At 37.5% G+C, this 25,392-nt stretch overlaps 1 pseudogene; it reads right to left on the reverse strand.

Moving 5' to 3' along the window:
* Nucleotides 1–2,243: 2,243 nt before the first annotated feature.
* LOC126014178 (STAM-binding protein-like) overlaps nt 2,244–25,392 on the reverse strand; it is a 67,891-nt pseudogene continuing 44,742 nt past the window's right edge.

Genomic DNA, 25,392 nt, shown 5'->3' on the forward strand with positions numbered 1-25,392 from the left:
ACAATTTCTTCTAAGGACATGCACAACTAAACAAGGCAGGCAGGGAGTTAGGGGAGACACAAAATCAAAGGATGAGATTTGTAGAAATTATTCTAGCCTTCAACTGATAAAAGCATTACTACCAGGATGTACCTTGTAGACACAGAAATGAAGACTTGATAAGACCTATAACTGACACCAACACAGACTGGAACTGGAGAAAAGCCCCAGTGGGAACAAAGGCCGAAAAAGGAAGGTCAAAGTTGACCACCATCTAGTCCCAACCTTCCCCTTTGGCAACCACTCTAGCAATAAAATCTTATGTAGGTAGAAAGCCCCACAGGGGGCAGGTTGGAAAAAACCGTATAGAAGTCAACTTGGAAAAAAGGAGGCACGTGTTGGGCTCATGTTATGCTGCTGAGGACATGATACCCTAGTATGTGCTACCTGCATTTCCTCACTTGAGACGTGGACACTGAGCTCTCTCCATCTTAGAGAAGCTTACAGTCTCTCTGGAGCACATTCTTCTCATTTTCCTTCCTCCGAATTCCTAAGTCAAAGTAACTTTTACATCCTTGCTTGTCTCCTGCTGAAAATTCTTTTTCTACAAGAAGCCTAGGCAAGGACTAGGATGGACTTTGTTACAAAGAGCAAGACTCACAATTTTGCTCCACGATGAGTACTAGATTTCCTCAGTCACTTCTGGAATGCCTGAGGTGAGTAGAGAGTAGAAAAAAGTTTAAACAGCTCTGTTAAGGATTCCTAAAACAACTTGTCATGCTGTTGGCACAGAAACTTGCAAGGAAATCTTTACTCTTCCAAATTACTAAAAACAAAAAGATTAATGAGAATTCATTTTTTTAGCTCTGAAATAGGAGAGAACAATTTCTTGCAACCAACTTGCTTTGAGTATAAAGAACTCCCTAATGCTATATTGTGAGAATTGATTGAAAAATTCTTTAGAGGTCATTTTGCATTATTTGTCATTTGTCTCAAAATATGAGATAGAAATATTCTTTTATGAAGGCACACCATAAAAGATCACCAAATGCATCAAAACTCGTGTATTTTTCATGCAATTGTTATCTACAAATACAAATGTAGAAAACAGCATGACCAGTATATGACAAATAATTTTTGATTGTAGTGCATTCTCATCAGATATGGGTATAGAAATACCTCAATAACTGAATTTCCTTACCATTAATTTTTAAAAGAACTATTAATAAATTAAGGAAATTTTGGGTTTGAGTTTTGGTCCACACCTGCTGATGCTCATGAGCTACTACTGATGGTGCTCAGGAGATCATATGGCAAGCTGGAGATCAAATCCAGGACAGTTACATGCAAAGCAAGTGCCCAACCTGCTAGTCTATTGTTCTGACCCCAAGGATGTGTGTTTATACACTAATCAGTTTAATTAAAAATTAAACAACCCTGAATGTAATACTATCCAAATTTGAGAAAGTAAAATCTATTATAAAGAAACAGAGACAAAAAGAGGTCATATATTTCTTATCTTAAGCATTCCTTACCCATTTCTTTAATTATTCCAATAAATATAGAGTTTCTGCTATATCTCAGAGAATGTACTAAATGTAGGCAATTTTCTTCAGTAAATGAGACATATTGTAGGCCCTCATTGAACTTACAGTACTTTTTCGAGTCCTTATTTTTAATGTTGCTATAGATAAAAAAATTCTGAGATATTTGTTAAATAACAATAGTTCCTGACAAAAATCACTACTGAGCCTTTTTAAGCCTCACCACCTGTTCAGTGACATTAAGTTGTCTGCCCCACTGGTCAGCTTTATTAACAATGCTACAAACCACAGAAACACCCAAGTTTCTTCTAAATGACTTTCAAATTTCTGCAGAGATGCTCTTACTTTAGTCTAATAGTAAGTAAGAAAGAAATTGGCAGAAAGTTAGGATAGCTGGGAGGTGAAATATATGTTAATAATTGGCCAATATAGAACAAAAGATATATATATATGTACATACAAATATATATATATGTTCATTTCTAGCATTCTTTCCACTGAATGTTTCCATTAGAGGTAGACAGTAATATTACAGAAGTATGATGGTGTTATCTTCTAGGCTTGTCTAAAAACATAGTCCATTATTATTTTTCATATCAGAAAGAGAAAATCAGATAATATTTTTATCCTGTATTTAAAATAATTTCCAGACCTTTCCAGACATTTAAATTAAGGGTCTACAGTATATTGATATAGAGTAATAATTCTTGGATCAAACTCTCATTGGAGATCAGTGATGATCATGGCTCTGTCCACAACAGTCACATGGCTGCAATTACAGACTAGAGGGAGATCCTATGGATGTGGATGAAATCCTTTCTGGCTACAAGAAGAAATCTCTTTGAATCAATTGGTCAGTTAGTTTAAAGAATCCAGTGTCCTGGAACTTGGGAGAGCACACAATGGCTATTGACATTGGCAACATCATCTGGTAGGAACAGTGAATATATAGGTCATCACAGGAGAGGAAGGTGGTCTGTGTGGAATGACTATGAATGCAGTCCAGTGTGATGAGGTTCTACTGATCCTGTATGAACAAAACTCTTCTTCATCTTCAATGTTTCAATAATCAGATCCAGCTCTTCCCTGGGGAAGGAGAACATGGGTAATGGAAAATTCATTCCTCATCAGTTTTCCACGGAGAATTTTACATGTTTCTACTCCTTGAGTGGTGTGGGCACTGACTACCTGGGAAAACTAAAGGCAGAGCTGTTTGGGCATCTTCACATGTGTAGTCCATCGTCAAAGGTCAGAATAATTTGTGAGTTGTGCAAAGCACTGGGTTTCAAGGACCTGTCCACCACAGGATGCTTGTTGGGCCTATGTGTTGGAGTCCAGGATCTGCATGGATGGGACTGGAGCTGTGGGGAACACAGATATGGAGGGCAAGTCACGGAACAAAAGGCAGCCTGGGACAGTATCCACCTTCCCAAACTCCTGTTCAATCTTCAGCATTTTTTTCAAGCTCCTGGTTCTGATTCTTTTCCTCAAAGGCAAAAAATGGCTCTTGCTCCAATTGTTGCTGCTTCTGCTGTGCGACCCTCTGCCTTTTCTTCTCCAGCTCCTGATGGATGACCAGGTTCCTGGCAAATTTCTTTTGCTTCCTTTTTCTCTTCTTCATTATAATTTGTATATTCTTTGGAATATTGTTTTAGTAGCTCTGCCTTTAGTTCCTCTGTTTTGGGAAGTCTCCTTTCACTTCTTTATTTTATCTTTCTTTGTAGGAATGACAGAGGTTTATAGTCTCCATGCTGTGGCAGTTTCTAATAATGAGCCCTATTTAAACACTGTGGCTACAAGGTTATTCATAATACAGTTGTTGTTTTTTTTTTACAGTTACAAAGTTGCTCACATAGAGTCCCAGTAACACAATACACAACACCCTCACCAGGGCATATTTCCTGCCACCAATGTCCCCAGTTTCCTTTCTGCCCTTTCTCCCCACTTCCCTCTCCCTTTCTTGCCTCTGGGGAAACAATTCTGCTCTCTCTCTACCTCTCTGTCTCTCTGTCTCTCTCTGTCTCTCTCTCTCTCACTTTTCCTTTTTTAAAAATAATTTCTTAATTTAAGCACTATGGTTACTTAATGAAAAAAGCACTATGGTTACAGAAATGTTCATAATTGAGTTTCAGTCATAGAATGTATACCTTCCTTCACCAGTGTAACTTTCCCATCACCAGTGTCCTTTATTTCCCTCCTTCCCCATACCCTACCTGTCTTAGGATAGTCATTCTACTTCTCTCTCTCTCTCTCTCTCTCTCTCTCTCTCTCTCTCTCTCTCTCTCTCTCTCCCTCCCTGTCCTTGTCATGATAGTTGTCAGTGTAGTTAGTGTTCTGATTATGCTCACCATTCTTTATGGTATGCTTCATATCATGGGCTGGTTCAGTCCTCATCTCTACTGTTTCTGGACAATAGTATTACCATACTGTCCTTAATTTTTCTTATATACCATACATGAGTGAGACCATTCTATGTCAATTTCTCTCCCCCTGGCTCATTTCACTCAGCATAATAGTCTCCAGGTCCATCTACGTATGGAAAATTTCAGGACTTTCTTTTCCCTAAGAGCTGCATTGTATTCCATGCTATAGATGTACCATAGTTATTTTAACCACTCGCCTGTTGTTGGGCACCTGGGTTGTTTCCAGATTCTGGCTATTGTAAATAGTGCTACTATAAATATAGAGGTGCAGAGGGCATTCCTGTACTGTATTTTTGTGGTTCCTCAACTATATTCCTAGAGTGATGCTGCTAGATCACATGGGAGCTCAATTGCCATATTTTTTGAGGAATATCCATATTGCTTTCCAAAAAGGCTGAATTAGATGGAATTCCTTCACACACACACACACACACACACACACACACACACACACACTCCATAGTGCTAGTATGACTGTTCCCCACTTGTATAGCTTGTTGTAAATTGGGTATAGATTCTGTTGTCATTGACTTTGGGTTTGGTGTTCAAGTCTGATCATTTTTTATTTCCACTAAATGTTCATATGACTGTCTGGTCTTGGTACCATACATTTTCCCCCTCAAATTATGAGACTGAACAAGATGATTCTGGTAATGTGGTTATGTTGGAGATATACAAAAAGATAAGGGCAAAGAAAAGAAAAACAAAAACAAAAGAAAAAAGAACAAAAAGGGAACTAGGAGGAGTCTATCTAGATGTTATAAATTTCCCTTTAGAAAGGGAAAAAAGAAGAAAATGGTAACAATATAAAACAAAAAATTAAACAAAAACAAAAAATAATAGGGCAGTAACATCAAAAGTACAAAAAGAGCAATAAAAGAACAAACCAAAAACCAAAACCATCAACTACCAAAAACCAAAAACAACAAAACAAAACAAAAGCAAAAATAGTCAAAAAACCCCAAACCAGCAACCACTTAAAAAGATTTGTTTTCTTCTTCTTCTTCTTCTTCTTCTTCTTCTTCTTCTTCTTCTTCTTCTTCTTCTTCTTCTTCTTCTTCTTCTTCTTCTTCTTCTTCTTCTTCTTCCTTCTTTCTCTCCTTCTCCTCCTCCTTCTCCTCCTCCTCCTCCTCCTTCTCCTTCTCCTCCTCCTCCTCCTCCTCCTCCTCCTCCTCCTCCTCCTCCTCCTCCTTCTTCTTCTTCTTCTTCTTCTTCTTCTTCTTCTTCTTCTTCTTCTTCTTCTTCTTCTTCTTCTTCTTCTTCTTCTTCTTCTCCTCCTCCTCCTCCTCCTCCTCCTCCTCCTTCTCCTCCTCCCCCTCCCCTCCTCCTCCTCTTCTTCTTTCTCTTCCTCTTCCTCCTCCTCCATTTTTTTTGCAAAGGCACAGTAAATATTGGGGAAATTAGAATGGGGATTACCTTGGCCTAAGAGATACAGGGTTTCTCCACCTTTAAAGCATACTGCCGAGTGATTCCAACTGTGAGTGTTGCCTGTGCATGTTTTTCCACTGTCCTATCTTCGAAACCTCTTGGGAGTGAGCTGAAAAAGGCCCAGAAAAATAGCACTCCCAGAGGCTCCAGAAGAGCATGGCCACACTCTTTCTAACCAATGAGTCCCACCACACACACAGAAAAAATCACACTACAAGTGGGAAAATGGGGAAACCTCACACGCAGACACCATGCACAGAGAATGAAGACAATAGCTCGGATGACCTAAAAAACTCCAACCATCTGATTAACCTCTCAAATAAGGAGTTTAGAATAGCAATATGGAAGATGTTTGTAGAACTCAAAGAAAGCATAGATAGATCTGAACAAAACACAAAGACAGAAATCAGAAAACTCCAAACTGAAATAACAGATCTGAAAAACACGGTAACTGAACTGAAAAACTCAGTAGATGGCCTCACCAGCAGGGTTACAGCAGCTGAGGACAGAATAGGCATGCTGGAAGATGAGATCCAGAAAAACTCAACACAGCAGAAGAAATTGGAAAAGAACCTTAAGAAAAACAATCAGGCAATGGAAAAAGTACTCAAGGAATGAGAACAGATGAAAATAGAAGTCTTTGATAAACTCAACAAAAACAACATAACAATCATTGTAGTCCCAGAGGCCTAGGTAGGAGATCTCCAGGAAGAATCAACTGTCAAAGACATTATCAAAGAGATACTCCCAGAGTTAAAGACTACATGCAATCAAATCCTGCATGCCCGAAGAGTACCAGCTAAAAGAGACCCAAAGAACAACACCCCAAGACATTTCCTCATTACAATGACAAATCCCACAGATAGAGATAGAATACTGAAAGCAGCAAGATCAAAAAGGGAAATTACATTCAAAGGAGCATCCCTAAGACTTACAGCAGACATGTTACAAGAAACTCTCAAGGCCAGAAGACAGTGGTGGGATATTGTGACAAGACTGAATGAAATGGATGCCTCATTGAGAATACTGCACCCAGCCCGATTCACGTTCAGGTTTGAAGGAAGTATACATAGCTTCATGAATAAACAACAGCTCAGAAACTTCACAGATAAAAACCCAGCCTTAAAGGAAAAACTGAAAGGTCCACTTTAAGACAAGAGAAACCAACAAACACAGCAAACTTATCTACAAAGATGACATTAAATTCTATGATAATCATCTCCCTCAATGTCAATGGACTAAATTCACCAATTAAAAGCCACAGAGTGGCAAAATGGGTCAAAAAAGTTAATTTAACCTTCTGTTGCCTACCAGAAACACACCTGAATAGTCAGAACAAACATAGACTCAAAATCAAAGGCTGGAGGAAAACCATCCAAGCAAACAACACCCTTAAAAAAACTGAGGTGGCCATATTAATATCTGATGACACCAACTTTATACTCAGAAAAGTTGTAAGGGACAAAGATAGTCACTATGTACTAATCAAGGGATATGTGCAACAGGAAGAAATCAGACTATTAAACATATGCGCACCCAATGGAGACTAGCAACTTATCTAATACAATTACTGACAAATCTGAAAGAAGACATCAATAATAACACAGTAATTGTGGGAGACTTCAACATGGCCTTGTTAACACTTGATAAGTCAACCAGACTGAAACCCAACAAAAACATACTAGCCCTGAAAAGAATAATGGAAGAAAGAGGACTAGTAGATATATAGGACACTCCACTCCAAAAAACCTGGATACACATTCTTCTCCAATGTACATGGGTCATTCTCCAGGATAGACTACATGCTAGCACATAAAACATACCTCCATAATATCAAGAGGATAGAAATTTTGCTGGCTACCTAGGGATATACCTTAGAAACACAAGAATACAATACAAAAACCCCTTCCTTACACCTATATTTATTGCAGCACTATTCACAATAGCCAGGCTCTGGAAACAATCAAGATGCCCTTCAACAAACGAATGGCTAAAGAAACTGTGGTACATATACACAATGGAATATTATGCAGCCATCAGGAGAGATGAAGTCATGAAATTTTCCAATACATGGATGTACATGGAGTCTATCATGCTGAGTGAAATATGTCAGAGGGAGAAAGAGACACAGAATAGTCTCACTCATCTATGGGTTTTAAGAAAAATAAAAGTCATCTTTGCAACAATCGTCAGAGACAATGAAGCTCACCACAAAGAGTGGTGAGTGCAGTTATAGAAATAACTACACTGAGAACTACCATAATCATGTGAATTAATGAGGGAACTGGAAAGCCTAGAGTACAGGTGGGGGTGGGGTGGGATGGAGGGCGATTTGGGACATTGGTGGTGGGAATGTTGCACTGGTGAAGGGGGGTGTTCTTTACATGACTGAAACCTAATCACACTCATATTTGTAATCAAGATGTTTTAATAAAGAAAAAAAATTAAAAAATAAAATGAAAACCATATTTTCTCCTTATGATAAAAACTTTCAGTATCTATTTACTCTCTAAATCATGGTAAATTTTGTTACTTTTTTACTACAATAAAAATGTGTTGAAAAAATATTTAAAAATAGCATACTGACATGGGCACAACTACAGACTCCATACATGCTCATTTTCACACTTCAAGGTCTTTCTATGGTTCCAGGAAACTTTCTGCTCTGTTGTGGATTTTGATATCTTGCCTATGTAGCTAGAGATCTTTTTATTTGTGTAGGTCATAGGACGAAGGCTAGGAGAGAGTGTCTTTTTTTAGAAAAAAAGTTCTAGAAGTTCTGCTTTCCTAGTTACTTTGAGGAGTACTATATATGCATTTATGTTTATGATTTCAGTGAGCATATCAATTGATAAATGTTTCCATTTATTTATTCATTCAGAAAATTTATATTTCCTAATCTAAGTCAGTGACCTATTCCTACCTAGTTTGAATTTTTGTTTAGAACAATAAATTCCAACATTTGTCTTCATATGATTTTATAACTTTGAGTGTAAAATATAAAAAGAAAGAATAAATTGATAATTTTCAGAATAAAACAAACATATCAATACTGTAATGAAATGGTTTTGTTATTATTCACAACAACTGTCCAAAGCAAAAAAATAATATACTTAAATTTAACAAATGGGTATAGGATACAGCACAGGTACTGTTTTTGGTTATATAACTACAAAAAGCTAATGAAAGAATTGATGAATACCTAGAATGGGAGTATGTTGTATATTCAGTAAAATAAAGAAGACTCAGAAAAATAAAAATGCCAATTTTCCCCAAATGTTTGGTGGGGAGAGCACTCAGTCATATGGAGGGGTAATTGGCTCTGTGCTCAGGAACTCTCCTGGTGGTGCTTGGGAGATTAGATGGGATGATAGATCCAACTTTGGTTTGGTTACAAGTAAAGCAAAAGCCCTATCCGCTGTACAATATATTGCTCCAACCCCCAGGATCTCCCCCAAATTTATCCAAAGACTGAGCAACTGACTGTCAAAATCCTAGGAGGATTTTGTGTAAATATTATTTTTTCCTAAAATTTATTTGAAAAGGCAAATCAATTAGAATAGCAAAAAATTTATATATTTTTAGAAAATAAATAAAATTGGGGGCCGTAATGATAATGCAGCGCTATGGCATTTGTCTTGTATGCAGCTGGCTCAGGACAGACCTCAGTTCAATCCCCAGTGTCCCATATGGTCCCCCAAGCCAGGAAAAATTTCTGAGTGTAGTAACCCCTGAGTGTCACTGGGTGTGCCCCCCCCAAAAAAAGAAAATAAAGAAAATTGGAAAAATTACACACTTTATATTAAGAGGTATTTAAATCTATAATAATGAAGAGTGTCCTATTAACAAATTTAGTAACAGATCAATGAAAATGAAAACTCAGAAATTGTATGATTTTTACATTTTTACATATTTATTTATACATATTTATGCATATATTTCACATATTGATTTTTTTGTTATTTTTTTTGGTTTTGGGTGATGTTGAGGGCTTACTCCTGGCTCTGTGCTCAGTGGTCACTCCTGGCAGGGCTCAGGCACCACAGGTGATGCTGAGTGTGACCTGGGACAATAGCATGTGAGTCACATACCTTCCCTGCATGAGGCTCTGGCCCTCAGACTAGGTGACTTTTGACCCAGGTACAAAAGAGATACTGAGAGGAAGCAGAAATATTTTCTAAAAGATCGTGTTTCAAAGCAACCTTCACTCACATATCCCTTAAATATCTAAGGCAGTTAAATGTCTAGAAGGCAATGTTGCAGGCAGACAGATCAAGGGACCTGATAATAAGTTTTGGGAAATAAGGAAACCAAAAGAAATGGTGGACAAACTTTGAAGTAGTCAAAGGCATGAGAAACAGGTTCCTTTGAGAGATGCAAATCTTTTTTTTTTCTTTCCTTTTTGCTTTTTGGGCCACACCCAGTGACGCTCAGGGATAACTCCTGGCTTTGTGCTCAGAAATTGCTCCTGGCTTGGGGGACCATATGGGACTCCAGGGGATCGAATTGCGGTCTGTCCTAGGTTAGCACATGCAATGCAAACACCCTACCACTTGTGCCACTGCTGGGCCCCGAGAGATGCAAATCTTAAACTCTTTGAAGAAAGATAAACTGAGATGTAACGTAGATGCAGAAACTGAGTCACTCATATCTCAGAGAAGGACAAGGAACTGCTCATTTCTAAAGGTTGTGGAAAAATTATGAAAAAAATACACACATAAGACTATGAAAAAGTCATGTATAATGCTTTTCCTGTGACAACATCAGATTAACTTTTATGTATGCCAAAAACTTCTGGTCATAAAATTTGGAAATATATGAAATCTTCTAAGATTCACTTTGTTTTTCCTTTCTGGAGAAGCCCTTGTTGTCTCTTGAGCATCTCTCTTTGTCTCCCTCTCTGTCTCAGTCTCTTTCTCTCTCTGCCCTTCTTCTTCTATAAATAAATTTCTTTCAGTAAATTTATTTTTCTTCACTGAAGAAATAATTGTGATGCTCAAACAACTGTACATTTATTTATAGGCAAACCCCCAAAATACACAAAAGCAAAACTCATATTGTAAAATGGACCATAAAATATATTACAGATCCAAGCACAAAAGGTAAATTTCTTTGATTGCTAGAGAAAAATGTGAATTTTTTTCATGATCTAAGATCATGCAGAGTTCATAGTCATAACAGCTATGCCATGATTAATAAAAAGCATATTAATAAAGTGGGCTCAGTCATAATCTGAAACCTCATTTTTGCAAAGAGCTTTGTTGCAAGAATGAAAAAGAAGGTTACATATATGAAAAAAATAGCAAAGCACATATTCAGAACATGAAAAGAATTTTTAAATAGAATAAAAACAAACTGAATTAGAAAGTGGGAACAGATACTACCATTGTAATAAAGATAATATATGTGTATTGAATGAACATGTGAATTTATTTTTCAAATTTCAACATTCAATCTTCAGTGTTAACTTGAAGGGATGTCCAGAATGCTGCTAAAACATGATATGGTGCATGTCCAAGAGGGTGTCTCAGGAAGAGATTAGATTTGACTTGATAGACAGTCTAAAAGAAAAGAACAAGAACAATCGGTGGTGGTGTGAATGCAGGGAGAAAGGAACTCTCCTTCAGTGCTGGTTGGAATGTAGACTGGTTCAGCCTTTTTGAAAAGCAATATGGATATTCCTCAAAAATGTTAGTAATTGAGCTTCCATATATTCCAGCAGAATCACTCCTTGATATACACTCTAGCTACCCAAAACACCATGCAGAAAAAACCTTCTGCATTCCTATGTCTGTCATAGCACTATTAATAATAAGCATAATCTGGAAACAACCCAAGTTCCCAAGAACAGATGAGTGACTAGAAACTGTGGTACATCTATACAATGGAAGCTACATTAGTCAGCAGTTAAGAACAATGAGTCATGAAAGTTGTTTATACATAGACGTATATTAAGATATTATATTGAATGAAATAAGTAAGAGAGAGACATTGGGTGTTCTCACTCACTTGTGGAATATAAGAAAAGTAAAAGATTGTATGGTAATAATATCCAGAGACAATAGAGATAAGGGCCACAAAGAACACAAATAGTAAAGCACTGCAGTTAAGGTATAATGGGTCCACTATGACAATGAAAGTTGGAATTGATCACTCTGGACAAGAACTGAGTGCTAAAAGTGTTAGGCTGGACCCACAGAGACACAGAGACACCAGAGATATATAAATAAAAGAATTTATTAGCTCTTAGCTTTGAGGACCCCTGGGCCAAAGAGACACTGAGAGACTGGAGTTTTCTATTAGCACACATTATATACTTTTCTAACACAAAGACTGGAGTAAACAAGACACATTACACCTCATTGATACAAGGTGGGGGAAATAGGAACCAAAAACAAGGTTAGAGTGTTCTTTTTATTTTGTTTTTGCTCAGGGCAAAGGCATTCCCCAACTTCCTCTTTCTTTTCACCAAGACCAGGGGTGGCGAACAAGTTCGACGCAAAGAGCCAAAATTTTAAACTGTGCGAGTCAGAGAGCCACACCACGCAGGGACCTGCCAAAACAGACACTCACACAAAAACATCTAATTTTTATAATAATCTATTAAACACATATTGCATTTTGCCATTTTGAGTGAGGGTCAAAATCCTGCAGTGCTGATGAGGGTGTGTTGCGTCCTCCACACTAAGAGCCAGATGTGACCCAACATGTGACACACGGGTCCCCCGCTCGCTGGCCCATGCAGTTGTTTCCGAGGGATGGGAGACGGGACTCCTTGCTGGGAGATCTCTCCTCAGAAGTCCCTCCTCAGAAGCAGCAGAACAAAATCCAAACTTGGCAAAGAGCCACAGTATACAAAATAATGCTAAGAGGCAAAGAGCCGCATTCATTTTGGCTGGGAACGCATGTGGCTCGAGAGCCTCATGTTCGCCACCCCTGACCAAGACCTTTGACTTGTTAAAGTCTACCTGGATCTCAATCAGTTCTCCCCTGCATGGTTGAAATGATAGAGGTAGAAATAAAGAAAGGTTAGTACGGTGAGCCAAAAGAGACTGTTAGAAATTAAAGTTTGGTTTAGAAATTAACTGTAAACCTGGCTTTGCTGTGAGCCTAAGTGCAGCTTTTAAGTATAAAGACTAGACACAAAGAACAGCCAGTTTCTGGAGTTTCTGGAACAGACCCTAGGGGTAAATGCCAGAAAATACAGCCATCTAAGGCTAAACAGCAGCTGACAAATGACCTATGACAACCACCCCCTGTGTCTACAGCACAGGACAGATAGTCAGATGACACCACACCCTGGGTCTGGAGACTGCAGCCCACCTTGCTGTCTGTCTGATGTTTCATTTGAACTACAACCAATCCTAGCCCAACCTTGTACTAAGAACCAATAATTTTAAAGGTCAGCTACTCAGAGGCAGGAATCCTCTAGATTGAGCCTTGGTACTCTTTAAGTTTACCATGTGAACCATTCTTTGGGTCCTCTTTTCTTAGGAGATGTTGGACCCCAGCATGCTGGACTAAACTTCCTTGTATTTACATTACTGCCTGTCTCCCTGATAGTTTTTTAGGTGCCGAAACCCGAGTTCTGGACTCTAATAAGATCATGTGGCAAGAAGCCACCTGACTCCATGATTCAGTCCTGAATGCCTGGGTTTATTACTTCACATGTGACCCTGCTTCAGACCAGACCACCTGGGTTGGAAATACAGCCTGTGGATTTACTTTACATTACCATACCAGAGACATACTGCTTAGCCTTTGACACTTACCTAATTTATCAGGTTGCTTTCTCTATTTTCATGCTCTTGAGGGATATCAGTCTTTTGAGAGAGCACCTTTCCTCAGGGCCTTTTCCCCCTTATCTTCATTTTTTTTTCATCAAATTTTCCTTATCTCTGTTTACTGTCTGTCTGGGAAGTGTCCCTTTGAGGTTAAATCTTTGTTGACTTTTTTTGGTGTGGAGGAGCTGTCTCATTATCTCTAAATTATTCACTTTAAACTGTTTCTGAATATTCCCGAAATAAGCAACATATAGCAGGTATGATAGCCTGACAACTGGTTACGTATACCATATTCAACTTAGGTTTGGGCATGTCTAATGTTGGCCTCCAGCCAGGATTTGGAGATCTATTCTAGATTTGGGGGGTTTATATTGCCTCACAAAAGGAGATAAAGTGCTGTACATAGCACCCCTTAATTAATGTAGTGAAAACCACAGTTTTTAAAAGGCATAAAAATAGAAGAGAAAGAGAGTTAGAATGTCTGCCACAGAAGCAGGTAGGGGGCTGAATGGGAGGGGAAACTGGGAACATTGGTGGTGGGGAATGTGCACAGGTGAAGAGTGGTGTACTCAATCATAAACAGTTTGGTAACGGCAGTGTTTAAATAAAGTAATACAAATTATTCTGAAACAAGTGGACAGCCTCATTCAGCTCATTGAGGGCAAGAAGACAAAAAAAGATGCAAGGCGAACAGTTTCCCTGCTCAAGCTGAGTCGATCTTCTCTTGAGCTCTAACATCAAACATTGCTTGGTCTTGGTTCTAGCACTCAGTGTTTCATGCAAAATTTCAATAGTAGAATTGTAATTAAATTGGTTAAAAAACATCTCCATGCTGCCAGAACATTTAAAAGTTAAAAGTTGCAAACATCAAGTTCTTGGGATGCTGTATGGCTGATCTGTAGGTAGCTCTGAGCAAAATTTCAGGAGATGTGTATCCTAACTATTGTCCACTTGATGCACGGATTATCTGTGCTGACCAGGCAGCTCTGTACTCAACAACAGAATACATATATTTGAACCCTGAACTAAGGAAAGAAACTTGTCCGCTTGATGTATGGCTATAACCATGTCTTGCATTCTCATATTTCACCAAATGTTTGGCAAATGATTTTACGTAAACTATAGACAATGCAGTCCACAGTTAATCTTGTATTACCATCTGCTGTTTTTAAATGTAGTATTAAACTATAAATGCAATTTATATTTTCAATTTTATGGTTCCATTTTTGAATCATGTGTCAAATGGGAGAATGATCCATCTGGGGGGGGATCATTGGGAAAAATGAACTGATATACTTCTTACCTTCTTCATTTTGACTATCTTGTTGGTTATAGCAATAGGACACAGAATTATATATCCGCGTTTCTGTTCTCTGGCCATTGAATTGTTTCCTGGTTCTCTAACTTATAAATGATATGTCACTGGTCACATTTGAGCCTACACAATTGCGTGAATATCTGTCTTTATACTTAATCTACCACTGGCTTTGTTTTTTTTGGAGAACCATGCCTACTTAGATAAACCATTTTTAAAAAGCAGTATTGCAAATTTAAAAGCCTTAGTTATGCTGGAATGGATGTGTATTGCTCCTTACAAACCTCAAACTCCACTTTTTTAAATTTTAATCAAAGTGGACTACAAATCTTTCACAGTAATATTTTAGGTACATAGTGATAGTAAATCAGGGGCGATCAGGGGCATTCCCACCACCAATATTGTCCTCCCTTCACCCCTGTTCCCAGCATCCATCCCATATCCTCCTCTTTTACCACCCCCTCCAGGCTGCTAGTATAGGTGGGCCTCTCTGTGTCTAGTATGTTGTAAATTGGGTATCGATTCTGTTGTCATTGGTTTTGGATTTGATGCTTAAGTTTGAACCATTTTTTATTTCTACTTAATGTTCATGTGACTGTTTGGTCTTGGTACCTTCCATTATTCCCCCCTCCATTTGTGAGGTGGAGCAAGATGGTTCAAGTTGCATGATTCTGTTTGAAGGAAAGAAAAAAAAATAATAAAATAAAATGGTGCAAAAATCAAACAAGCAAAAAATGAGGGGGGGTCCTTCTAGAGGCTATCTTTGTCATGCCATATTAGCTGCAGGATGAATCAGCTCAGGTGATCTTCTAAGGACAAATTTATACCTTTTCATTTATCCTTGTAGAACAGTATATGTACAGGGGTTTACGGGATGATGAGTTAATTATTTAACAAATGAATTCTTCGTATGCTTTCATGCATAATTAAGGAAAAATGAAAGTTGCCAAGGTGATCGTTTTCCCTTTGGGATTTCTCAGCATACACTGCATAATGATCATAATTAAGAACATGGTATCATATAGCTGAATTTTGCCAAGAGAGTAAGTAGTGTTTTCAATATGGCCTCCTGAAATATACAACTGTCTGAGGTAATGGATATGTTGACTAACTCATTGTGGTAATCATGTCACAACATACATATGTATTAAATCCTTCATTTGTATAGCTTAAATGTATTTGTAGCTGTTAGCTATAATATTTGAAGACTAAAAATGTTATGTGCAGTTTTTAGCAGAGTTTTAAACAAAATGTATTTAAATATTATTAAAAACATTTAGCTTTTTTTTTTTTTAATTTTTGTGTGGGCACACAGCTCTATGCTCAAGGATCACTCTTGGAATTTCTCAGATGACCCCATGGGATGATGGGGATTGAATACAAGGCTGTCACTTTACATAACTCTACTATTTCTCCAACCCTTTATATCTTTAGTTTTCTCAAAAAGTATTAAAATGCTTCTTTAAGTAAGAAAATTAATGAAAAATAGCATCTTCTAAACTTTTTACCTTGCTCTTTTTGTTGCTCCTTTTCTCTAAAAATATGAATGTAGTTTATTTTGTGAGATTTTATTTGGGCCATATAGAAGGCCCAAATTTCTGACTCTGTTCTTAGAAGTACCTCAGGATGACTTATGCATGTTGGAAGTTCAAACAAGCATAAATGTGATGCAAGACAAGTACCTTAACTCCTGTAATATCTCTTCAGTCCTGTTTTGTTTTTTCTCAAGGCTCTAATTCAACAAAGCTACAATACTTGTGGCAAGGAGGGAACATTTTTAAAAATCTAATAAAAATACATATGTTCCTGGAGCCTCTGTCAAACTTCTAAGGGGTACATAGGTTTTGGACACATCCTGTCATATTTAAGGGCAGTCCTGGCAGGGTTCAGGGGACCATATGTGGTGCTAGGAATAGAACCTTCATGTTTCTCCAATCATGCAGAGACTGTAGTTAGCTAACTGAGAGCATTCAGAACATTATAAAGTAATTAAATATGTAGACAGTCTGCTGTTACTACCACTATTCTAATATATTTTCCCAAGGATTAATATTCATGTATGAAAGCAGATGACATATAGACAGGGGATTGGTGGGGGGATCAAACTGCCTATTTGAGTTTGAATCAATCTGGAATGACTAGCATGCTAGGTAAAACAAAGCCAACATATCTCCAAGAGGTAGAAAAAGCAGATGGACACGGGCAATCAGAAATTGGAGATGAGGGGTCATAGGTCTCCAGGAAGGGGCGGTTCATTGTGAGCTGCATATCGGGGTGTAGGGAGAAGGGAAAAGGCTTGACACTGAACCCAGCCAGGCAGTGAGTGAGTGGACCTCATCTTCTCCAAGTGTCTCCATTCCAATCCATAAGTGCTTATCTGTTCGAATACAGCTTCTCTGCTCAAGACAGATTTGTGAAGTCATAGATAAAGACATCATCCCCACACATTTATCATCCTCAGATTGCTTATAAGATTCAGACAGATGCTGTGGTCGTAACATAATTTTAGAAAATGAAGTACACAATGCAGGATATTTTTACCTTCAAACGTCAAACGAACAAAAGCACTGGTCCAAATACCTTCTATTTCTTGTCAAACTGCGATTATTAGGAAAATGCAAAAGGTTCACTGTTTTCCTTGTCCTCATTAATTTCCTAGGGTTTTAGATTTCATACAGTCTCATGGCTTGCAACATCATAACCAGCCACTTAAATTAATATATACAGATCAAACTTTCACTTGCAGAGATGTTCCTTCATTCAGCAGCATATTCAAATGTCCATTTAGGGGTCTAAAATCAAGAGCTCAAATTTTAGTCACTCCAAAAAGTCTTATTATTTTTCCTCCATGCTATATTTCCTGTCTCACAAATAATTAAATCTTGTCACCCAATACTTTACAATCAAGTTTTAGAGTCTCAGTAGAATCTGGTTTGTTTTAAAAGCCACGGTTTCACTAATTGTATGCTCTCAGCTAGGTTTTATATTGCCTCCTCAATTCACAGTAACACCTTGTTTCACTGTGAAAAGACTCACCAGTTCCAAGTCAAATTCAGTTCAGTGTACCTGCAAAACGTAACAGAATACAACTAGGTCTTACATCTCCATCTCTGCTGCTTCTTTGTTTGTTTATTTGCTGTCCCTTGTGCTGAGAGGTTTTTCCTGGCTCTGTGCTAAGGAATGACCCTTTGTGGTGTTCAGGGGATCACATACTAGTATGGGAATGGAACAGAACTCAGGCTGACTATAGGCAAGGTAACTGTCTTAATTCCTGTACTCCCCTCTCCTGCCTCTCTATTATTTTTGTCTGAATCAGCTTTGTCTTTCATGGGAATCATGGAATACCTTTCTTCCTGCACAGTTATCACTGCTAATTTTCACATAGATCCAAATGAAAGTGTTAATTCCCCAAGACTGCCATTAAAAAATGATCATATACTAACTAGTTTAAAATGACTGAGATTTATTTTATCATTGTATTAAAGTCCAGAAGTTCAAACTAAACTTCCCGGTGGGAGCATGGTCTCTTTCTGGCTCTTTTTCTAAAAATTTTCTGCAGTTCCTTGCATTTATCAGCAATATTTGGTCCTTGCATCAATGGCTTCTAGATGAGTCATTTCAACACACCTCTTCTTCACATGGTATAACAAATAATATTAGATTATAGCCCATTCAAATTGAGCATGATCTTATCTTAACACGATTATATTTGCAAAGGTTCTATTTTAAAATATTGGGAAATAGTTGCTTGAACATATATTTTTCAGAAGAACCTATTCAGTAAATGTCAATAATGCATTTAAATAGAAAATAAACCATGTCTCTGACTCAAACTCTGTCATTATTTTCAGTTCCTTAGAAATAAATCTTGATTTACGACATTGCCCTGTATAATATGACCTCTTGGTCATTTCACTGATATCATCCTCTTTGTCATCATCTCACTTACTTTGCTCTAACATATTAACTTCGTTTTCTTCCTCAAACCTTTTAAAATATTACTGTTTCAGGCCTTTGGCACGAGATATTTCTTCTACCTCAAACTTTCCTCAAGCACTCAAAAGTTCACAACTCTATGTTGTAAATGTATTTTAATTCTCTTTCCATTTTGGAACAAGGCGGGGTTGGTTCTCAGAACTATTTGTCTGATAGTAGAAAAAAAAAAGAGCCTAGAGGATGCTATTATTTTGGGCATCCACAAAGTGCCCATTTTATATATATAATTTTTATTTATTATGTTTGGTTGTTGAATTTTGAATATTATGGTTAGAGAGATAGGGCATATTTATTTTTGCCTGCAGCTAACTTAGATTTGAGCCAGGCACTGCCATATGATTCCACAAACCCAACTGGGGCAATCCTTGAGCACAGAGCCAGGAATACGTTTTAATTACTAACATTTGTATAATATATAATTTAATAATATCTTCTCCCCAACTATCTTATTTTGCTTTGAGACTGCACCCAGTGATGTTCATGGGTTACTCTTGGCTCTGTGCTCAGGAACCGCTCCTGGAAGTGCTCAGAGCACCATAAGGGATACCGGGGATTGAACCCTGGTTAGTCACATGTAAGGTAAGTAGCTTACTCATTGTATTATCTCTCTAGCTCCCATGTTTTTCCTTTTATTGTTTTTTGATTCCTATTACTGTGCAGAAGTTTTCAAGTCCAATGTACTCTCATATATTTAAGTATTTTGTTTATTTTTATGTTGACAAAAAATCCTCAAAGACATTACTAACCATGCCAATTAGTTTATCTCATATGTTTTCTTCTTATGCATTTTATTTTTTCATATCTTAAAACCAACTATATAATCCACTTTGTGTTAATTATAGTATAGAGATAAGATAATGATCATTCATTTCTTTGTATTTGACTCTTCCATTTTCCCCAGCATTAGTAATTGAGGATATTTTTCTTATACTCTCTGTTCTTTGATTCTCTTCCCTAAAGGTTTGACATTTTTCTTTAGTAGTATGTTTAGATTTTCTTTTCTTTTCCTTTTGTTGCAGATTTGTATCTTTTTGGTTTCTGTGAAGCTCAGATAAAAGGTTTCATGTATTGCTGAGCTACGTTGGATTGAAAATAATTAATATTTAAACAATATATGTTAAGAAACTTTTTACTCCCTACTTTTCCTACATTGATGTCTCATTGTACAACCTCATCTGAGATATCATTCTCTTGGCTAATTGCAGCTTTTGTTAATTTTTTACTAATAGTTTTTATAGCTTTATTTTGTAATTGTCTAATGTTCCTCTTAATATTCATTCTGCTTTATTAGTTGTGTATACATTGCTTTTATGTGAGATTTTTTTAAAATGTAGTTTTTATTTACTTGCAATGGTGCTTTTGTGGTGATGAATTCCCTCTGCTTTTGCTTGTCTGAAAAGCTCTTTCTCCAAATTTGTATATCCACCTTTCCAGAGAAAGAATTCTACGTTGGATTAATTTTCATTTGGGGGAGGTTGGGAAATGATTGATCGTGCCTGATAATATTTGGAGCTCAGCTTGTCCTGTCTCTATGTTCAGGGACACTTCTGGTGTTATATGATGCATTCGGAGAACTAGGATTCAACCCAAATCAGTTGGTTGCAAGGTAAGTGCTCTACTGACTATACTATTTGGTCCCAAGAATTCTTTTAATCTTTTAGCACATTAAATATATAAAACCAATCTCTACTTCCTGCTAGGTTTCTGTTGAAATATCTGCTAAAATCTTGTGAGGTAGTAATTATAAATGGCATACTGCTTTTCTCTTCCTGTCTCAAAGATTTTCTCATTGTCTTTATTTTTTGACATTTTCATTATGTGTCTTGGTATAGGTGTTTTTCGATTCCTCTTATTTGGAACTTTCTAGGATCGTGGTATGTTGGGTATCTTGGATATTGACTTTCCACTCCAGATTAATATTTTTCAGTGGCTATTTCCTCAACTTTGTGGTGAACTTTGCTTTTTGCTTATCTTCTTCTGGGATGGCCCCCTAAACCCACCAGTGAAAATATTAGTGATCTAGATAACTGTTCTTATAATCTCTTCAGGTAACTTTTGTTTGATTGCTTTCTTTCATTTTACTGTTCTCTTTGGGTTCAATTATTTTGTCTTCCATCATACTTGCCCAAACTTAATCAGTTTTCTGTTAGGCTCTCTATTTTATTAACCTGTAACTGAATCTTAAACTTTTGAGTTCATCCATCCTTTTCCTGAAATTGGTGAGCATCTGTATAACCAGTTATTTTGAGATCTTGTAGTTCGCATATCTTTTTGTTTGTTTTCTGGGCCACCTGGCATGCTCAAGGCTTACTCCTAGCTCCTCACTTTCACTCAATAATTAGTCCTAAAGATGTCCAGGGAACCTATATAATGCCAGGTATAGAACCCAAGTTGACCATGTGTATACAATTGTCTTATTCACTGTATTATCTCACTAGACATTATTTCTATTTATATTTTTTTAGTATCTCTTCATTGAGCTTGTTTGGGGCTACACCCAGAAGTGCTCAGGAGTTATTACTGGCTTTGTGTTCAGGAATACTCCTGGTAGGCTTGGGGGACCACACGGAATGCTGGAGATAAAACTCAGGTTAGCCATCTACAAGGTAATCACTCTACCTGCCGTACTGTCAGTGCAGCCTTTTTACTATCTTTCACCAGAGTTAAATTTTGCTCTTTCATTATTGGTGCATTCTTCAGTACCTCATTCCTCTACTCTGTGTTTATGTCTGTGTTTCAGGAAATGTTTCTACGTATGCAAGTGCTAAAGGTTTGAGCCTGTGCAGGTTGTGTAATGTGGCATGTAGGAGAAGGAGAAGAACCCACCTGCTCTCGGCTTTCCAAATTAGTTGCTCAATGTGTGCTCCCTTTTTTTTGATGTACCCAGCTTTATTATGTGGGAGCAGCACAGTAGACAGAATAGTTACTCCTGCCAGAGAGTGGAATTTTGTTTTAATATCAGCTCTCAATAAAGATGGCTTTGATGGATGGTTTTGTGGGTCCAGCCCTTGCTTTGTATCCCTGAAGGTGGTGTGAGATGTGGCCCAGTAAATCCAGGTTGTCTGGAGCTTTGGTACCTATGAAGTCAGTAGTGATGTGTTATAACAGCAGTAAGAAGTTATAGTGAAGTGAACTAATTCTGGAGGATGCTCAGGTAGCTAGCAAGGCTGTCAGAAGTGCTTTTGGATAATTGTTGGCAGCAACCTCAAGTGGCAGTGGTCCCAGTTGCTGAGATCTTTGAAAGCACTGGAATCATGAGAAACTTGCAGGAAAGTTAGGGAGAATATACACATGAGACCTGGAAGGGGAGAGCATCTATCAATACATGAGCTTTCCTGGAAACACAGCTGATGGTTGGGCACACTTGCTAATCATCTATATTCTAGGCTGATCAGCAGACTTGATGGGTGGGCATAGTTTGCTTATGAACAGGTGGTTGGGGAATGATTATTCGATACCAGGAATGGGCACAGTTGATTGTTTCTAGGCCCAAAGGGGTGGGTAGAGCTCTCATTAGAAATTCACCAACAGAGTTCAGCAGTATGAAGGATAGCTTCCAATATGGCGTCTAGCTCTGCTATTACCTGTAAGATGACAAAAGTTTGTAAAGATGGCATCTGCCAGTGACTTGAATCCTGGCTTTTTCCAGAAAGCTTCCGGCATAAGTCCAATACTATAAGGAAAAGAGTTAAGATTTTTTTTTATCAATGGATTAGGCACTGATCTGACTTTTGTTATTGCTTTAGGTCCCCAGGCAAGTGAGTCAACTGTGGACTTATGACTCTCTACTTTTCCTTGGCTTTTCTGTCCTCATTTTCCTCTGTCCCTCAGAGCATAACTCCACTAAGGTGAAGCAGATGAATGAAGTGCCAAAATTTTGGCACAACTATGCCCTGTGGAAAAGTGCACTCCCTTATGAAACTTTTTTTTATGATAAAACCCTGTTGTCCACATGATGGGGAGTAACATCTTCCTTGGCAAGACAGTCTATATATCTCTCCTATATATCATGGCGCTGATTTATCTTCACTGTAAAAACTTCATCTGTCCACATTTTAGTTCAGTCTCTGTGTGGATTAATCCATATTTAGTTGTAGATTTAGAGTAATCATGAGGGGAAGTAAGCACAGGTTTTTCCATGTGCATTTATTTTTTAATGCTCTCATAAATGAATGCCTTCTATCTACAAATATAATGGCTTGGTTTCTGAACCAATGTCATGTTTAACAGGTACACTCACCAGGAGGCATCAAAGCAGATAGTTTAAACTATGTGAACATTTTTAGTTCTATTTTCTAGTAACAGATAACTATCAGGTTTTTCTTTGGGAAACTGATCATCGTCTTCTTTTATTTTTCAGATTAGATTGGGATCATATAACAACTGATTCCAAACCTAGTGAATTCCATTATCTTCTTGTATTGATGAAATGAATGGACAGTGCCTCAATGCAGCCCAGTGAGGATCCTCTCTTAGACTTTCTTTGTAATTCCTGAGACAGCGACTCTTTCCCAGGGGGCTCCAGAGCTGCTGGTTGCTGTCTTACCATACTTAAAAATAGTCTGTTTGTGGAAGAAGTCTGCCAGCAGAAATGGGGTTAGATGAAGAAAGGGCACAAATATGTATCATTTTTGCACCAGAGCCTGGCATGCTAAACCTTTCAACTATGTGAGTCAATACATTTCTCTGTTGATTTATGACAGTTCCGAATTCTCTCATTTTTGACCAAAAAATGTTTCTGGTGAATACCTTCACAGAGCAATCTCTGAAAGCAAGCTATCCTAGGAAAGAAAACCCATTAAGAATTACATATCAGCTTATTAAGAGTTTCAGTCTAATTATTTTACAATCAGAGTATGGAAATTAGACTATTCTATTTAAATGAGATAGGGCCCAAGGTCTTCTAGAATATTCTGAAGGGAAGTGAGTGATGGCTTGTGACTGAGCCAATGATACTACATTCCATTCTGTCTCCTTTTCCAGTGGTAGAGAGAACTAATGGCCACAGAATCTTGTTTTCCTTCTTGGGTAAAGTAGTCCTGAGGAAAGCCTGCCCACAAATGCCTTTCAAGTTTTTGTTCTGTTTGTTGTGGGTGGTCATGTGACTATTTCTAGCTTTATAAAAAAAATGTGGGTAGTGTGAGTCGTGCTACTTTTCAGTTTGAAGCATTTAAGCCTTGTGAACACTTCTATGTTCTCTCTTTTGGTTTCAGAGTAACCATGGAGACCATGATGTGAATAAACAAAATGAAAGCAATCTAAAGTCTTGAGTCACTGCCTGGAGGGGAACTGACCCACAGGGTTACTCAAACTGTTTTTGGGTGGATCCAGTTGCCTGATAATTCCTGAAAATGGGAAAGACACATCTTGATCTCTTGTGTTAAAAAAAAAATCTATGATATTATTTGACCAAGTACAGCCTGCCCAATTGAGTTTCATTAATAGACACAATTTCTTAGCATTCCATGCAGGTTAGTGAGTGTAATGTGGTGAAAATGATGCATCTACATTCAGACCTCAATTATAAAAGGCAATGTGCATGATTCTCCACATTCTTTCTATTTTATCACTGGCTTAATTGAGTCAATATAGATGACCCCGAGATCCTGGAACACAACAAAGAACTTGTTTCCTAAATGGTTTTATGAGAGAAAGGCTGACTTTCCCAACATATCCCATAAAGTCTATTAAACTATGAGTGAGCAATAATTAAACTAAGCTGGCATTATTTGTTTGACTAGCTAATGTACTGGCACTTAGGAAGCCAAAATGAAAAGGACTGAAGGCTGTGGAAATTGTGGCTAAGCTGATGTTTCCACAGACTGAATTTGTCCTAAGTGGAAAAAAATCAACAGGAGCTAAGACCCATTGGATCCAAATCATTAAGACCTGTTTGCTCCCCTGAGGCATTGCAACTATGGGCATGGTGATGATTTAATTACAGATGCAAATCAATATGTATAAATATATGTGTGTGTGTATATATATACATTGAGTAGAAGTAGAGTCTTGTGTGTATATATACATATGTAAACATTTATATACACAAAGTCCTATACAAGGCATATATACACATATGTAAGGACCTATACAAGGAGTATATATATATATATATATATATATATATATAAATATATATATTTGTATACCATATTTTCTGGCATATAAGTTGACCAGGAAGATAAGACAACCCCCTAATTTTAAAGTTAAAACATAGATTTAGGCCTATATTCACTGTATAAGACAGAATGTTCCTTGCTGCAACTGTATGTACCACAGTGAGCCAATCACAACAAGCAAAGGTTCAAAGGTTATACTGTCATAGACTTTCTGACTCTAGCCAATCTGAGCAGGGTTTTTTTTTTTTTATTTTGAATTATGAAAACAAAAGATGCAAAGAAAGAGGACAAGGTAAAGTTACAGTGGAAGGACAATCACCCATAACATAATTCTCAGAAGTCCCCTTGCTGATATCTTAACTTTGAACTTTCAGCCAAATAACGTTAAGAAAAATAAAACAGAATCCATGTACAATTACTTTGTCCCTCAAGTCCCCAGATTGTAACACATTATAATATTTCTTAACAGCACACAAGGCAATCTAAAGCCATAAAACTTATGTAACTCCTTAAATATTAGAGGCATAGTATTTTTTACATTTCCATGTACATGCATATTAGCTTAAGTTAACCTCAAATTTTAAGTGTTTTTTTTAAGGATTAGAGTCAAAGGAGCACAGTAAAAATGGTGTTAGAGTGGCAATTGTTTGCATAGGCCCACCAAAATATGAGAGGCATGCAAAGGAATAACCTTGGCCTAAATACAAAGAGATCCTACCCCTGAAGTTTCCTGGCATAAGACCAACTCTAGGCTCCAGGCAAGTTAGATCGTCCAATTTAAGACATTGTCCGTAGTGCCAACAC

This window comes from Suncus etruscus, chromosome 7 (genome assembly GCF_024139225.1).
Source record: "Suncus etruscus isolate mSunEtr1 chromosome 7, mSunEtr1.pri.cur, whole genome shotgun sequence".
Lineage (NCBI taxonomy): Eukaryota > Metazoa > Chordata > Mammalia > Eulipotyphla > Soricidae > Suncus > Suncus etruscus.